The sequence below is a fragment of the Heptranchias perlo genome, unplaced genomic scaffold (assembly GCF_035084215.1).
Source record: "Heptranchias perlo isolate sHepPer1 unplaced genomic scaffold, sHepPer1.hap1 HAP1_SCAFFOLD_73, whole genome shotgun sequence".
Taxonomy (NCBI): Eukaryota; Metazoa; Chordata; class Chondrichthyes; order Hexanchiformes; family Hexanchidae; genus Heptranchias; species Heptranchias perlo.
Genome location: NW_027139761.1, coordinates 1921766 through 1939392, shown reverse-complemented (window position 1 = coordinate 1939392; position 17627 = coordinate 1921766). Strand labels below are relative to the sequence as shown.

At 43.3% G+C, this 17627-nt stretch overlaps 3 non-coding genes across 3 annotated transcripts; 1 reads left to right on the top strand and 2 right to left on the bottom strand.

The window, feature by feature from the left end:
* Positions 1-5360: 5360 nt before the first annotated feature.
* trnag-gcc (transfer RNA glycine (anticodon GCC)) lies at positions 5361-5431 on the bottom strand. The gene has a single exon. It is a non-coding gene; the product is annotated as a tRNA-Gly (tRNA).
* A 7342-nt stretch (positions 5432-12773) lies between these two features.
* trnat-agu (transfer RNA threonine (anticodon AGU)) lies at positions 12774-12847 on the top strand. The gene has a single exon. It is a non-coding gene; the product is annotated as a tRNA-Thr (tRNA).
* Positions 12848-17061: 4214 nt separating this feature from the next.
* trnas-uga (transfer RNA serine (anticodon UGA)) lies at positions 17062-17143 on the bottom strand. Its single transcript has one exon. It is a non-coding gene; the product is annotated as a tRNA-Ser (tRNA).
* Between the last annotated feature and the right edge of the window lie 484 nt (positions 17144-17627).

Below are 17627 nucleotides of genomic sequence, written 5' to 3'. Positions count from 1 at the left end.
CTCTCACAGTGAAACAAATCATAAATTTGATTAAAGAATTCTTAAGATAGAGTGTATGTTATCACCATGCCGAGACAGACTGCAATCATATCATAGAATCATAGAATCATTAAAATTTACCCCAACGGAGGCCATTCGGCCCATCGTGTCTGTACCTGCCGGAAAGAGGTATCCAGCATCACTCGACTTCCCAGTGTTTGGTCTATCGTCTTGAAGGTAACGGCTCTTCAAGTGCATATTGTAGTGCTTTTTAAACCCGATGAGGGTTTCTGCTTCTCCCACCCTCTCAGGCAGTGAGTTCCAGACCCCCACCACCAGCTGGGTGGAAAGAAATTCCCCTCAGCTCCACTCTAATCCATCTGCCAATTACCTTAAATCTCTGCCCCCTTTTTATTGAACTCTCTGCTAAGTGAAACAGGTCCTTCCTTTCCACTCTATTGAGGCCCGTCATAATTTTATGCACCTCGTCGGTTCCAGAGAAAACAACCCCAGCCTATCCAATCTATCCACACAGCTAAACTTCTCCAGTCCTCGCAACATCGTCGTAGTCTCCTATGAAACCTCTCTAGTGCAATCACATCTTTCCTGTAATGTGGTGACCAGAACTATACGCTATACTCCAGCTGTGGCCTAACTAGTGCTTTATTCAATTCTAGAATAACCTCCCTGCTCGAGCATTCCATGCCTCGGGTAACAAAGGAAAGTATCCAGTATGCCTATTTAACCAACTTAACTACCTGTCCTCTTACATTCAGGGATCTGTGGACATGCACTCCAAGGTCCCTCTTTTCAGCTACACCTCTCAGTAACCTCCAAAGCAATGTAGCTTCAGAGAACTAATTCTGAAACGTCTTACTTGATAATACAAGTCGTGCAGTCGAAACCAATTTAGTAAAGGGAAACGAATATTGGTGACAGGAAATTGTTCGTGTACAACTTGATATTACTACACACAGGAATAGAAAACGAGATTGGATGGACAGAAGAGGTCTGAAAGGATGGCCGATCGGCTTTGGAAAGACAGCGAAACTTCACACTGGATACACGAAACAAGTAACAGCGCTTCGTTGATCTGGATGTATGATTCTCGCTTTGGGGCTTTTGTTGATTAATATCCGAGAAGTTCCGGGTTCAAATCCCGGCTGAGTCTTGCTGTCTCACTACTTTGTGTGAAAAGGCACCCATTGGCTTCTGACATCTTTTCAGTATTGCTGTTGGTAGGATTGAATTACATGCAGAGCATGTTTGAGCTCCAGAGGACAGAGTGATGGAGTTCCCAAGGCGCAACACGTGTAAATTAAATAAAATGTCTCAAGATGATGAAGAGATTGATGCTGAATGTGAATTTCCCCCAGTTCAGGCGGTCTCATTGATATTAGGTGACGGGTTAGAGAACGACATATCGAAGTTTGCCAATGGTCCCAAAATGGTCAGCGTTGCAAGCAGTGTCGATGAAATTATAACATTCCAGTGAGACATCAATATAATAAATGAATGGCCAAAACCGTGCAAATGGATTTCAATTTTGGCAAGTGTGAGGCCATCCACTTTGGACCTCACAAAGATAGACCAGATACTTTACAAAAAGTGAAAAATTCGAAACTGTGGAGTTCCAAAGAAACTTCGGTGTCCCTGTACACAGATCAATAACATGTCATGGACAGGTACAGGAAATAGTCAAAACGGCAAATGGAATGGTGGCCTATATATTTAGATGAGGAGAAAACAAGGGAATAGACATTATTCTACAGCTACACAAAGCTCTGGTTGGACCACACCTGGAGTACTGTGTGCAGTTCTGGACACCCCACCTTAGGAAGGATATACTGTCCTTGGAGGGAGTGCAGTGTAGATTTACGAGAATGATACCTGGACTCGAAGCGTTAAATTACGAGGCGAGATTACACAAACTATGGTTGTATTCCTTGAAATTTAGTAGATTAAGGGCTGATGTGATCGAAATTATCAAGATATTAAGAGGAACTGATGGGGTCGTTACATAGAAATTATTTCCGCTCCTTGGTGTGTCTATGACTTGGGGGCATAGCCTCAACATTAGAGTCAGGACTTTTCAGGAGTGAAGTTAGGACACACTTCGACAAGCAAAGGGAGGTAGAAGTTTGGAACTCTCTTCCACAAACGGCAAATGATGCGAGCTCAATTGTTAATTTTATCCCCGTGATTTATAGATTTTTGTTCACCAAATGTATTAAGAGATATGGGAATAAGGCGGGTGCAGGGAGTTCGGTCACGAATCAGCCATGATCTCATTGAGTTGCGGAACAGGCTGGAAGGACCAAACACCACACTCCTGTTCCGAAGTTCCTCCTTGGTGCAGAATGTAAAATGATCATGCATTGGCTGGGAATCGAACCCGAATCTCCCGCGAGGCAGGCGAGAATTCAACCCCTGAACCACCAATGCTGGTTTGCGGAGGTGGTGTATGTTTCCATATGGAATCCTATCTGAACGAACATGCCGTTTGCAGCTGCGATGGCCGAGTGTTTAAAGCGGTGGTCTCAAAGCTCCAATGAGGTTTTCCTGCCGAGGTATGAATTCTGCTCGCGGCGCTACGGTTTAAAGATCTCTTCAATGCTTAAATACATTAATTGTAATTAATTGACCGCATTCACCTCTCTCCCAGCATGAGAGATACTTCACCGTGACCAGTTCTTTTATTTAGGCGTCCAATCTTCTCTTCCAAGATTTCAAGAGCCGAGAAGGAATCTCTCCCAATCTGTAACTTAAATTCTGCTAGTTTGCAAAACCTGACATTTATACTCTTTATTTTCTTTGCATGCATCTCTCTATCTTTCCCTGTCTCTGTCTCTTGCCTCTCTGTGTGTCCCCTGATGGACTTCTCAGGCTTCCTTGAACGGCGAAGGCTGAACTAACCTGCAACACCAGCAGAGAAGGGTAAAAAAAGGGACTGAGACGGTCGGAAAAGTAAAGGTGCGACCTAGCTGCTGTAGCTAATGTCTGCTCACTTATGTATCTTCCCTCTCATCGGGAAACAAAGCACCAATTTGATTAAAGTATACTCATGATAGTGTGTATATTATCCCGATGCCGAGACAAACGGCATTCATATCACAGCATCCTCGAAAGTTACACCACAGAAGGAAACCATTCTGCACATCGTGCCTGTGGCGGCCGAAAAATCAGTACCGAGCCTCATCTCACTTTCCAGCGGTTTGGTCCCTAATTCTGTTGGTTACGGATCTTCACGTGCATATTGAAGTTTTTATTTTTCAATGCGATGAGGGTTTCTGCCTCTCCCACCCTTTCAGGCAGTGATTTCCCGACCCCCACCACCCGCTGGGTGGAAAAAAAATCTTCCGCTCCCCTCTATTCCTTCTACCGATTATCCTAAATCTATGTTCCCTGATTATTGACCTTCCTGCTAAGGGAAATAGGTTCTTACTATCCACTCTATCTAGCCGCGTCATAATTTTATACACCGCAATTAAATCTCCCAACAGCATCCTCAGTTCCAAAGCAAACAACCCCAGCCTATCCAATCTAATCTCATAGCTAAAATTCTCATGTCCTGGCAACAGTGTCGTAAATCTCCTCTGTACCATCTCTGGTGCAATCACATCTTTCCTGTAATGTGGTGACCACAACTGTATGTAATATTCTTGCTGTGGCCTAACTATTGTTTTATAAATTTCTCCCATAACCTCCCTGCTCTTACATTCTATGCTTCGGTTAAGAAAGGAAAGTATCCTGTATGCCTTTTTAACCACCTTAACTACCTGTCCTCTTACCTTCAGGGATCTGTGGACATGCACTCCAAGGTCCCTCTTTTCATCTACACCTCTCAGTATCCTCCAAAGCAATGTAGTTTCAGAGCAACCAATTCTGAAACGTCCAACTTGATAATACAAGTTGTACAGACGAAACCAATTTAGTAAAGGGAAACGAATATTGATGACAGGAAATAGTTAGTGTACAACTTGATATTACTGCACACCAGAATAGAAAACGAGATTGGATGGATAGAAGACGTCTGAAAGGATGGCCGATCGGCTTTGGAAGACAGCGAAACTTTACATTGGTTGCACGAAGCAAGCAACAGCGCCTGGTTGATCTATATGTATGATTCTCGCTTAGGGGCTTTAGTTGATTAATATCCGAGAAGTTCCGGGTAAAGATCCCGGATGAGCCTTGCTGTCCCACTAGTTTGAGTGAAAAGACACCTATTGGCTTCTGACATCTTTTCAGTATTGCTGTTGGTAGGATTGAATTGTTGAGCTCCAGAGGACAGAGTGCTGAAGTTCTCAAGGCGCAACACATGTGAAGTAAATAAAATGTCTCAAGACGATGAAGAGATTGATGCTGAATGTGAATTTCCCCCAGTTCAGGCGGTCTCATTGATATTAGATGGGGGGATGGAGAGCGACATAACGAAGTTTTCCGATGACCCCAAATTGGGCAGCGTTTTAAGCAGTGCAGATGAAAGCATAATATTCCAGAGAGACATTAATATCATAAATGAATGGCCAAAACCGTGGCAAATGGATTTCAATTTAGGCAAGTGCGAGGGCATCCACTTTGGACCTCATAAGGATAGATCAGAATACTTTATAAAAGGTGAAAAATTCGAAACTGTGGAGTTCCGAAGGGACTTGGGTGTCCATGTACATAGATCAATAACATGTCATGCACAGGTACAGGAAATAATCAAAAAGGCTAATGGAATGGTTGCCTATATATTTAGAGGACGAGAATACAAGGGAATAGACATTATTCTACAGCTACACAAAGCTCTCGTTGGACCACACCTGGAGTACATGTTCAGTTCTGGGTACCGCACATTTGGAAGGATATATTGTCCTTCGAGGGATTGCAGTGTAGATTTACTCGAATGATACCTGGAATCTAAGCGTTAAATTACGAGGAGAGATTACACAAACTATGGTTGTATTCCCTGCAATTTAATAGATTAAGGGCTGATATGTTAGAAATTTTCAAGATATTATGAGGAACTTATGGGGTGGTTACATAGAAACTATTTTCGCTCGTTGGTGTGTCTCGGACTTGGGGGCATCGCCTGAACATTCGAGTCAGGACTTTCAGGAGTGAAGTTAGGACACACTTCGACAAGCAAAGGGAGGTAGAAGTGTGGAAGTCTCTTCCACGAACGGCAGTTGATGCGAGCACAATTGTTAATTTCATCCCCGTGATTTATAGATTTTTGTTAACCAAATGTATTAAGAGATATGGGAATAAGGCGGGTGCAGGGAGTTCGGTCACGAATCAGCCATGATCTCATTGAGTTGCGGAACAGGCTGGAAGGACCAAACACCACACTCCTGTTCCGAAGTTCCTCCTTGGTGCAGAATGCAAAATGATCGTGCATTGGCCGGGAATCGAACCCGGGTCTCCCGCGTGGCAGGCGAGAATTCTACCCCTGAACCACCAATGCTGACTTGTGCAGAAATTGCATGTTTCTTTATGGAATCCTATCTGAAACAACCTGCCTTTTACAGCTGCGATGGCCGAGTGGTCAAAGCTGTGGTCTCAAAACTCCAATTCGGTTTTCCTGCCTCGGTTTGAATTCTACTCGCAGTGCGACGTCTTTAAGATCTCTTCAATACTCAAATAAATTAAATGGAATTAATTGACCGCATTTACCTCTCTCCCAGCATGAGAGATCCTTCAACGTGGCCGGTGCTTTTCATCGGGCGTCAAATGTTCTCTTCCAAGATTTCCAGACCCGAGAAGGAATCTTTCCCAATCTGTAACTTAAATTCTGCTAATTTGCAAAACCTGACATTTATACTCTTTATTTTCTTTGCATGCATCTTTCTTTCTTTTCCTGTCTCTGTCTCTTGTCTCTCTCTGTGTCCCCTGATGGACTTCTCAGACTTCCTTGAACGGCGAAGGCTGACCTAACCTGCAACACCAGCAGAGAAGGGTAAAAAAAGGGACTGAGACGGTCGGAAAAGCAAAGGTGCAACCCAGCTGCTGCAGCGAATGTCTGCAGACTTATGTCTCTTCGCTCTCACAGTGAAACAAAGCACCAATTTGATTAAAGTATACTTATGGTAGAGTGTATATTATCGCGATGCCGAGACAGACGGCAATTATATCATAGAATAATAGAAAGTTAGGCTACGGAAGGAAGCCATTCTGCACATCGTGCCAGTACCGGCCGAAAAATCGGTACCGAGCCTCATCCCACTTTCCAGCGTTTGGTCCCTAATCCTGTTGGTTACGGATCTTCACGTGCATATTGAAGTTTTTATTTTTCAATGCGATGAGGGTTTCTGCATCTTCCACCCTTTCAGGCAGTGATTTCCCGACCCCCCATCGCCATCCTTTCAGAACGCTATGTCCCTCCAATCTCGCTTTCTTGTACGATACACTATGTAGAGCAACATCAGGTTCTACACTAATTATTTCATATCAACAATATTAGCCTCTCTTTATCAAATTCCTTTTGAATGTACGACTTGTATTATCAAGTAACACTTTACAGAATGAATTGCTCTGAAACGACATTGTCGTCTGTCTCGGCATCGTCATAGTTTACACTCCACCATAAGTACACTTTACTCAAATTGCTGCTTTCATTCACTATGAGGGCGAAGATCCATGAATGTGGAGACATTAGCTACGAATTTATCAACTGGGTTGCAGTTCTAATTTTCCTACTGTCTCAGTCTTTTATTTCTTTACCCTTCTCTGCTGGTGTTGCAGGTAAGATCAGCCTTCGCCGTTCAAGGAAGCCTGAGAAGTCCACCCGGGACAACACAGAGAGACAAGAGACAGAGACAGGGAGAGACAGAGAGATGCAGGCAAAGAAAATAAAGAGTATAAATGTCAGGTTTTGCAAACTAACAGAATTTAAGTTACAGATTGGGAGAGATTCCTTCTCGGGTCTGTAAATCTTGCAAGAGAAGATCTGGCACTAATTAAAAGCACCGGCCACGCTGTTGAATCTCTCATTCTGGGAGAGAGATAAATGCGGTCAATTAACACCAATTAATCTATTTCAGCACTGAAGTGATCTTTAAACAGTAGCTCTGCGAGCAGAATTCAAACCTGCGCAGGAAAACCTCAATTGAATTTTGAGTCCAACGCTTTAAACACTCGGCCACCGCAGCTGTAAACGGCATGTTCGTTCAGATAGGATTCCAAATGGACACTTGCCGCTATTAAGAACGCGCGCATTGGTTGTGCAGGGGTCGAATTCTCAATTCTTATGCGAGAGAATTTGTTTCGATTTCCGGCCAATGCAGAATCATTCTCACCAATGAGGAGCTGAGGAATATATGTATGCCATTTCACCCCTCGAGCCTGTTCCGCAATTCAAACAGATCATGGCTGATATGTGACCGAACTCCATATAATCGCGTTAGCCCCGTCTCGCTTAATAACTTCAGTTAACAAAAATCTATCAATCTCAGGTTTACAATTAACAATTCAGCTCGCATCAACTGCCGTTTGCGGAATAGAATTCCAAACTTCTACCTCCCTTTGCTTGCAGAGGTGTTTCCCAACTTCACTCCTGAAAGTCCTGACCCTAATGTTCAGGCGATGTCCCCTCGTCCAAGACTAGGAAATAGTTTTTCTCTATCTACTCCATCGGTTCCCCTTAATATTTTGAAAAGTTCATTTAAATCAGCGCTTAATCTACAAAATTCGAGGTAAACCCTAGTTTGTGTAATCTCTCCGCGTAATTTTACCCTTGGGGTCCAGGTAACATTCTAGGAAATGGACGCTGCACTCCCTCCACAGCCAATATATCCTTCCTAAGGTGCGTTACCCAGAACTGAATACAGTAATTCAGGTGTGGTCTAACCAGGGCTTTGTATAGCTGTATCACAATGCCTATCCACTTGTATTCTGGTCCTCTAGATATAAAGATCAACACTCCATTAATATTTTTGATCATTTTTTGTACTTGTCCATGACATTTTAATGATGTATGTACATGGACACCGAAGTCTTTTTGGACCTTCACTGTTTCGAACTTTTCACCATTTCGAAAGTACTCTGATTTATCCTTTTAGGTCCAAAGTGGATGACCTCACACTTGACGATATTGATATCGATTTGCCACAATTTTGCCTATTCATTTATTATATTAATTCCTCTCTGTAATTTTATGCTTTCATCTGCACTGCTTGCAATGCTGCCCATCTTGGTGTCATCGGCAAACTTGGATATGTGGCTTTCCATCCCGTCATCGAATATCCGCCTGAATTGGGAAAAATCCAAATTCAGCTTCAATCTGCTCATCATCTTGAGACATTTTATTTGCTTCATGTGTATTGCGCCGACGAAACTTCGGCATTAAATCCACTGGAGCTCAAAAATACTCTGGATAAAATTCAGTTCCACCAACAGCAAAACTGAAAAATATCATGAGCCAACTGGTGACTTTTCATTAAAAGGAGCAACACAGAAGGGCTCGTCTGGGATTTGAACCCGGGACCTCTCGCATATCACTCAATCAGACGCCCAAAGCGAGAATCATAGCCCTAGACCAACGAGCAGCTTTTAGTTTAATCGTGCAACCAGTGTAAAAGTTCGTTGCCTCCCACAGCCGATCGGCCATCCTTTCAGACCACTTCTCTCCATCCAATCTCGTTTTCTATTCCAGTGCACAGCAATATCAAGTTGTACACTAAATATTTCCAGTCACCAATATTAGTCTCCATTTACCAAATTGGTTTCGAGTGTACGACTTGACTTTATCAAGTAAGACGTTTCACAATTAGTTGCTCTTAAACTCCGTTGCTTTGGAGGACACTGAGAGTTATGTCGAATCACGGCACGCTCTGTTCCCTTTGCATCGCCTCCTAAACATCGAGTTGAATCATGGAAAGGTTACAGCACGGAAAGACGCCATTCGGCCCATCGAGTCGTGTCTGCAAGAGCAATCCTGCTGGAACCACTCCCCCGCCATTCCCCGAAGCCGTGCAATTATTTCCTTTCAAGTACTTATCCAGTTCCCCTTTGAAGGCCATGATTGAATCTGCCTCCATCACACCCTCGGGCAGTGCATTCCACATCCTAACCTCTCGCTGTGTAAAAAAGTTTTTCGTCATGTCACCTTTGGTTATTTTGCCAATCACCTTAAATCTATGTCCTCTGGTACTTGACCCTTCCGCCAATGGGAACAGTTTCTCTCCATCTTCTATGTCGAGATCCTTCATGATTTTGAATACCTCGATCAAATCTCTACAAAACCGTATCTGTTCCAAGGAGAATAACCTCAGATTCTCCAGTCTATCCACGTAACTAAAGTCTCTCATCCCTGGAATTATGCGAGTATTTTTTTCTGCACCCCCTCGAAGGCATTCACATCTTTCCTGAAGTGCGATGTCCCGAACCAGACAAGATACTTCAGTTGTGTTCGAACCAGTGTGTTATAAAGTTTCATCCTGACTTCTATACTGTTGTACTTTTGTACTCTATGCATCTATTTATAAAGCCCAGGGCCCGCATGCTTTTTAACCGCTTTCTCAACCTGCCCTGCCACATTCAACGATTTCAACACATACACCCCTCTTTATTCCTGTACCAATTTTACATTTGTGCCCTGGAGTTTATGTTGCCTCTCCTCGTTCTTCCGACCGAAATGTATCACTTCGCATTTTTCTGCGTTAAATTTTATCTGCCACGTCTCCGCCCATGCCAACAGCCTGTCTATGTCCTTTCAAGTCTATCACTATCCTTATCACTGTTTACTACCCTTTCAAGTTTTGTTTCATCTGCAAATTTTGAAATTGTGCCCTGTGCACTCAAGTCCAAGTCATTAATATATATCAAGAAAAGCAGTGGTCCCAGCACTGATCCCTGGGGAACACCACTGTACAACTCTCTCCAGTTCGAAAAACAACCGTTCACCAGTAATCTCTGTTTCCTGCCCTTAGACAATTCTGCATTCATGTTGTTACTGCCCCCTTTATTCCATGGGCCGCAATCTTGATGATAAGCCTACCATGTGACACTTTATCAAACACCTTTTGAAAGTCCATTAAACCACATCAACTGGATTGCCCTCATCTCTCCTCTCTGTTACCTCATCAAAAAACTCTTACAGGTTAGTTAAGCACGATTTGCCTTTAATAAATCCGTGCTGGCTTTCCCTAATCAATCCACCCTCGTCCAAGTGACTGTGAATTCTGTCCCGGATTATCGTTTCTAAAAGTTCCCCCACCACTGAGGTTAAACTGACTGGACTATAGTTGTTGGGTTTATCTGTACACACTTTTTTGAACAAGGGTGTAACCTTTGCAATTCTCCAGTCCTCTGGCACCACGCACATATCTAAGGATGTTGATAGATAATGGCCAGTACCTCAGCAATTTCCACCCTTACTTCCCTCAGCAACCTAGCATGCATCCCATCCGGAGTGGTGGTTTATCTACTTTAAGTACAGCCAGCCGTTCAAGTGCCTCTTCTTTATCAATTTTTAGACCATCCAGTATCTCAACTATACCTTCCGTTGCTGAGACTCTGGCAGCAACTTCTTCCTTGGTAAATACAAATGTAAAGTCCTCATTTAGTACATAGGCCATCCCCTCTGCCTCCATGAGTAGATCTCCTTTATCGTGCCTAATCGGCCCTTTCTACCCGTTTACTCTTTACATGCCTGTAGAAGACTTTTGGATTCACTTTTATGCTGGCTGTCAGTCTATATTCATATTTCTCTTTGCCTCTGATTTCCATTTTCACTTCCCCTCTGAACTCCCTAATTTCGGCCTGGTGAATGAGCGCATAAAAAAGTTAGCATTTCTTTCAGCCGGAAACAGAAAGTTACTGGTTGATTAATGGCGATTTGAACAAGTATTCGTCTTTTTTTACAGAGTTTAATGAGTTTTGCGAAATTAATACAGTAAACTATTTTGCAAATGTTGAATTCCTGATCGGGAACCGCCTCAGACAGCGCATTACTGCCGATCCCTGGGAAACAAGATACTATCGAAGCTTTGACAACATATCGCAGGTCCCGCTGAAAAGACACAGCTTGCCAGCTGTTCCGAAATTTGGAACCTGGAAAGGGAGTTCAACGCTGGACTATCAGCTCATTACCCTCTTTAAAAGTCTGATACTCTACCGACTGAGCGGCCCAGGCTCGATACTACATAAGCTCCCATCGTACGTATTCATGGGAGGTCTCTGAATTATCCCTGCAGCCGTCGAGCAAGGGTGAGGTCTGTTTGATAAAATTCTCAATGACGTGTTGAGGAGAATCCTTGTGTTGAACATGATTTAAGAAATATGGACAGTGAACTCGTGAGTTTACAATGCTTCTTGTTTGTGCTAAATGTCGTGTCATTCGTTAGCACCAATTAAAATAACACTTTACCCAGCGGCTCAAAAGCTGAACTTGTCCCACACGGGAGTTGGAAAAGGCCTCTCGACCTTTCAGCGTATTAACATCTGCAAGCTGAATAATTTCTCCCGTTACACAGTGACACCAGGCAGCAGATTTCCCTTCCAAATTTTCCCCACACGAAACTTCCAACCGATGAATGTCGGCTTAAAGAAAAGAAGAATTGTTTGTTTGGTTCTTTCGATTTAAAGATCTCGTACTGGCCCCTTTGCCATATGAGCTGCCGCTAAAAGCCCCCTCTCCCCCTTTGAACAAGTAAACTGACACTTGCTATTGAAAGACGGTAGACCAGAGGAACCCAAGTGCCCACATGGGAAAACTAAGAAGTAGATTGTTGACCTCCATACGTTTGTCCCACAAGGCCGTATTGTAAAAAGGACTGGTTGTTAACAAGATGCGTTATTGAACATACCAGTTGTACCTTGAACTCCGGTCAAAATGTTCGGAGTAAAAGGTTTGATTGTTTTGGAAGACGCTCGAACTCACAACCTGGTCATTTCTGGAGCCCATACTGCTATAAATAAATAACGCACGCTTCACAATTGTGCAACACGAGAGCAGCGAACAACCGACAGCATCAGCGCTCCTGCCAAACAGCTTTATTTTCGGTCTCCCAATTATCACTTCGAGATCTTTCTCAAACAGAAGCTTCCACTCAAGATGCTCTTCGTTAAATAACAATTCCCGAATCAAGAGAGTTTTGATCGATCATGACTAAAGCATGTACAATTTCCTCACCTGTTCCTTTTAATCCCTGGGGTGGTAAACATCAGGTCCTGGAGATTTGTCTATCTTTCGCCTAATTATTTTCTCCATTGCCGTTATTTTAGTGATACGAATCCCCGTGATTTATTAACAGTTTTCCTCGTATCTCTGGTATGTTAGCCTCATCCATTTCTGTGACGACCGATGCAAAGTAAAAATTGAGCAACTCTGCCATTTCCTGATTTTCAATTACAATATCATCTCCATCTGTCTTTAAGCATCCCAAGTTATTCTAAGCCTCCCTTCTTTCTCTTAATATAATTGTAAAAACCTTGTGAATTGTCCTCATTTTCCCTCACAAGTTTTTCTCCTTTTCCCATTTTGCTCCTCTTACGATTTTTTAGTTTCAGCACCACGACAAACAACACTTCGCTGTAAAGTTCGGCTCAATAGTTCTCCAATGTCAGAGCGAGAATTGTCTGAAGCCCTAATTGATGTAATGTAACAAATACAATCACACATAATCATCCGTGTATCAACGCACTGATGGATACACAAAGATAAACACAGCGAGAAATACAGTCAATATCGGGATGCACAGGTGAACCGACAAGCGAAATCGACAAAGAAAAAACGGCCTGCACCCCCAATAGTGAAGTGTCGCTGGTAGATATTAGTGAGAGGATGTGGAGCGACTTTATTGTTAGTTGGCGCTGTGGCTTAGTTGGTTAAAGCATCTGTTTAGTAAACAGGAGATCCTGGATTCAACTCCCAGCAGTGCCTTGTGCAGCTTATTATTTTACCTAATTTGTGGAAATTAAGCGACAAAATAACACTGTGGTGTTTGTCTTTGTTCAGGTTTCAGGAGGAAACGGATAACAGAATGACTGTTCAAAAACGCCCTTTCATTGTACAGACAGACCTCTCATATAATGTGTCTGTCACACGTTAATTTAAGGACACGTTCTTGTTTCTGGGCTCGTTGGGGTCGAGGCATAATTCACGATTTGAGGTTCAAAGTCGGAAGTCGTCCTAATTTGGACCTCGACTTGTGATCTTGACCTGCGGTACAAACGTTTGCAAACAGGAAAAAGAAGTCCTCAAATCGCTCCACCTGAATCTCCAGACCCGAATGAAATATATCCCAGGATGTTAACAGAAGCAAGAAAGGAAATAGTGGAGGCTCTGACCATCATTTTCCAATCCACCCTGGCAAAAGTTGTTGTGCTGGAGGATTGGAGGATTGCGAACGTTGTACCATTGTTTAAAAAGGGAAAAAGAAATAGATCGAGTAAATACAGGCCAGTCAGCCTAAACTCGATGGTGGGTAAATTATTGAGCACAATTCTGAGGGAAAGTATGAATCGTCATTTAGAAAGGCACGGATTCATCAAGGACAGTCAGCGTGGATTTGAAAAGGGAAGGTCGTTTGAATTGAATTATTTGAGGAGATATCAAGGAGGATCGATGAGGGTATCGCGATTGATGTAGTCTATATGGATTTTAGCGAGGCTTTTGACAAAGTCCTACATGGCAGATTGGTCAAAAATGTAAAAGCCCATTGAATCCAAGGGAAATTGGAAAGTTGAATCCAAAATTGTCTGAGTGGCAGGAACCAAGCGGTTGTGGTCGACGGGTGCTTTTGTGACTGGAAGGCTGTTTCGAGTGGGGTTCCATGCGGCTTCCTACCAGGTCCCTGCTTTTCGTGGTGCAGATCATTTATTTAGACTTAAATGTAGGGGGCATGGTTAAGAAATTTGCAGATGATACAAAAATTGGTCCTGTGGCTGATAGTGAGGAGGAATGCTGCAGACCGCAGGAAGAAATCCATAGAGCGGACAGGTGGATGGAAAAGTGGCAAATGCAATTCAATCTGAAGAAGTGTGAGTTAGTTGGGGGGGGGGGGGTAAAAAGGCAAAGGAGTACACAACAAATATTGTAATTAATTTGCCATTTACACGCCCATTCTGCAAATTTACTGATGTCTTCCTTTATTTTTCTCATTTTTCCTTTGTATAAAGTACAGCTCGCAATTAGGTGTCGTCCCTAAATTTTGAAATTGTACTTCCGATTCCCGTGTCCAAATCATGAATGTAAATTTTGAACAACAGTGGTCCCACCATTGCTAAATTGTGAACAACAGTGGTCCCACCACTGATAAATTGTGAACAACAGTGGCCCCAGAACCGATAAATTGTGAACAACAGTAGTCCCAGCACCGATAAATTGTGAACAGTGGTCCCAACACCGATAAATTGTGAACAACTGTGGTCCCAGGAATTTTGATCTTGAATTGCAGTTGAAACATTTGCATAAAAGGAAATAACGTCCCCAAATCGTCCCACGTGAATCTCAAACGCTTTGGGAAGAAGTTCAATAGAAACAAACAGGACTTTAATGGCACCTCAATGACCTGAACTTTCATTGAATCAATTTTGTTCGCCATTACATTCGACCGTGAAATCGCTCTTGACTTTCATCTCACTGAAGCAGAGTGTGGCCGCTTTGTATCTGTGAGCATGTCGGTGGCGCGTTTAGCTTTGATATTGATCGCTTCCAATTTGTAAAATTCATCAATCGTCAGGGAAAAGAAACCGAGAATCGAATTGTCCTTGTAAGTGATGAAGTGAAGTGATTGGTGCTCCAAGCAGATCTGGAAAATGCGCAGTGCAATCGGTCAGGAGTTCCAAATCCACCCTCCAGCCACTCGGCAATTATATTAACTGAGCTTTACTCTGGCCCAGTGTCACCGCACTGAAATCGAGTATTTGTGCGGCATGTTTTGCTTCATAGTTGCTGGTTTAAGAGTGAAGGCCGGTTGGTTGCATTTTCACTCCTGCAAGTTTCAACCATTCATCTTGGACTGACTGTAGACCGTTATTATATTTGTCGCTGCAAACTCAAAGTTTAGCCCAGTGAATTATTGGTTTAGCAGGTGATCTCTTCACCTGTTCTCGGCGGTGTTATCGGTTAGCGTGAAAGTTTGATTGTTCGAGTCCTTATTTTATTTTATCCTCAGGATTCATCGCCTCAAAGTTCCAGAGTTTCAACGCATGCTTTGGAAGCAAGAAAATGTACCGGAATCATTGCCAGCTGAGCAGGGCTGATATTCCACCATTTACCCTGCGGTCGGAAATCAGGCACATGAATCATATAAAGGAATGCAACATTGGCTTCACGGAAATCACAATTCTCCTTGTCAGACAACCCCCCGAAAGGCCACAAGGGAGGTCGCACCAGCTGCAGGAGAGCTGGTTCGCTGTGACATGGAGATTTCTGTCGTGAGCGAGACCAGACTGTTTCTATGTTCAGAGAATGAATGTCACACCGTTTATTTTGGAAAAGCAAAACGGTGGGGATTTTTGTCACAGCCCGATGCGTTTCGTGTTGTGTCAGAAGTTCCTTGTTGCGTTAGTTTCATCTTGATCGCAGAACCGGTCTGGGCGTTCCTGTGATAAACGGAGACAATTGCCTGTTAATGTCAAATTTAACAACGACTGCACTGAGTTTTTGATCCCACTCTGAAGATGCAGTCTATAAAATGAAGAAATTTCATCACATCAAAGCACAAAATTCTCATTAAAGTTTTGACTGTCTCTCGGTAACCACGTCAGTATCTCCTTCAGTCTGAAATAGAAAGTTATCGGTTGATTAATGATGATTAAAGCAGTCATTCAGCTGTGAACAGGGTTTAATTTTCTTCATGTAATTAATTTAATAAGTTCATAACTCTTACTAAAGTTGATTTCCTGACCGGGGATCGAACCACGCGGCGGTGGGAGCACTGAATTTTATCCACCAGTCCATCGGGGAGCTCCCAAGATTGCGCACCGGATACGATGGAACTGATGACATTTATTTTTCTTTCACTCTTCCGTGATTCATTCAGCTCTGTGTTTATTCTCAGGCCTCTTGTCTCTCCCTTCTTTTCAGCTTCTGACTGCGGATATTCCTGTCGTCAAATATGAATAATATAGAATATCTCACAGCCCCGGTATATTTACTCTTTCTCTGTACAGTTCTGTACAAAATCAAACTCTACGCAGATACCGACAGTGACTCTCCCTCACTCTCCACAGAAGCAGCAGGAGATGTCACTTTAAACTGCCAGTTGCGTCAAACGATTCACCATGGACCTGCTTTGCCTTGCAGTTTTCCCAGGAGCTGCATTGATTCGGAACGTGAATTTTGGAAATGGAAACATTTACACCGCCAGCTTGTGGGAGTATTTTACCTCACTTTCCATTTCATGTACATGCCTACTTGCACTTGGTGCTGTCATTGCCTGAACATCACCTTCTGTCGCGATAGTAGCTTGAACAGAAAATACCATTTTGTGTGAGCAGCTTGTCTGGCCCGAAAATGACCTGAATTACAAAGGGATAAGTCGGAAAGGCCGCGTTGGTCTGCTTGTTCACAGCAAAGAATGTTCAGCGTTTCCTTGTGGTCCAGTGTTTAGGATTCAGCGCTTTCATCACCACGGCAACGGTTCGATTGGTGTCGGTCTCAACATCCGCATATTATACACTCTACCATAAGTGTACTGGACTCAAATTGCTGATTTTTCACTGTGAGGGCGAAGAGACATAAATGTGTGGACATTAGTTGCGAATTCATCAGCTGGTTTGCAGCTTTGCTTCTCCGTTGCAGTCTTTCCACCTTTACCCTTCTCTGTTCGTGTTGCAGGTTCGATCATCCTTGGCCGTTCAAGGAAGCCTGAGAAGTCCAAAAGGAGAAAACACAGAGAGTCAAGAAACAGAGACAGGGAGAGATTGAAGTATGGAAACAAATAGTATAAATGTCAAGTTCTGCGAACGAGCAGAATTTCGGATGGAGCTTGGGAGAGATTCCTTCACGTGTCTTGCAATTTTGCTGGAGACCATTGGGCTCCGAATGAAAAGCATCATTGGCGATGGAGCACCTCTCTGAGGGAGCGAACAAGGTCCGTTCGTTCCATTTCACATGTATTTGATTATTGAAGAAACGTTAAAAAGTAGCACTGCGAACAGGATTGGAACCTATGCAGGGAAACCCCATTGGATTTCAAGTCCAACGCATTAACCACTCGGCCATCGCAGCTGCAAACGTTTATGATGCACGGCTGTAAATCAGAATGCGTAGGGTTATCACACGAGATCTGTGACACTTTGTTCTCTCAGACAGGTTTCCAACTGGAAACTTCAAGCTTGTTAATGTGCTGACTTTGCTGTCTCAGTGATAGAATTCTCGTTTGTCATGTGGGAAGCCGGGGTTTGAATTCAGGATTATTTTCATTCCCCATTCATAAAATCGCGTGAATTGTGCGACATTCGCCTTCAGCTTCAATCTGCGCACCATTTCGAGACATTTTCCTTTCTCCACGTGTGTTGCGTCGAAGCGGGGTTGGAAAATAACATTGCAAGTCTAACGCCTAAATCATTGGGTCATCGCAGCTGCAAGCGACAAATCCGACACGGCTGCAGAAGAGAATGAAGAAGGTTATGACAGGAGAACTCTGAGACTGTATGTTCTTTTGGACAGGTTTCGAACTGAACGCATGCCGCCGGCTGCTGTGCGGACTTTG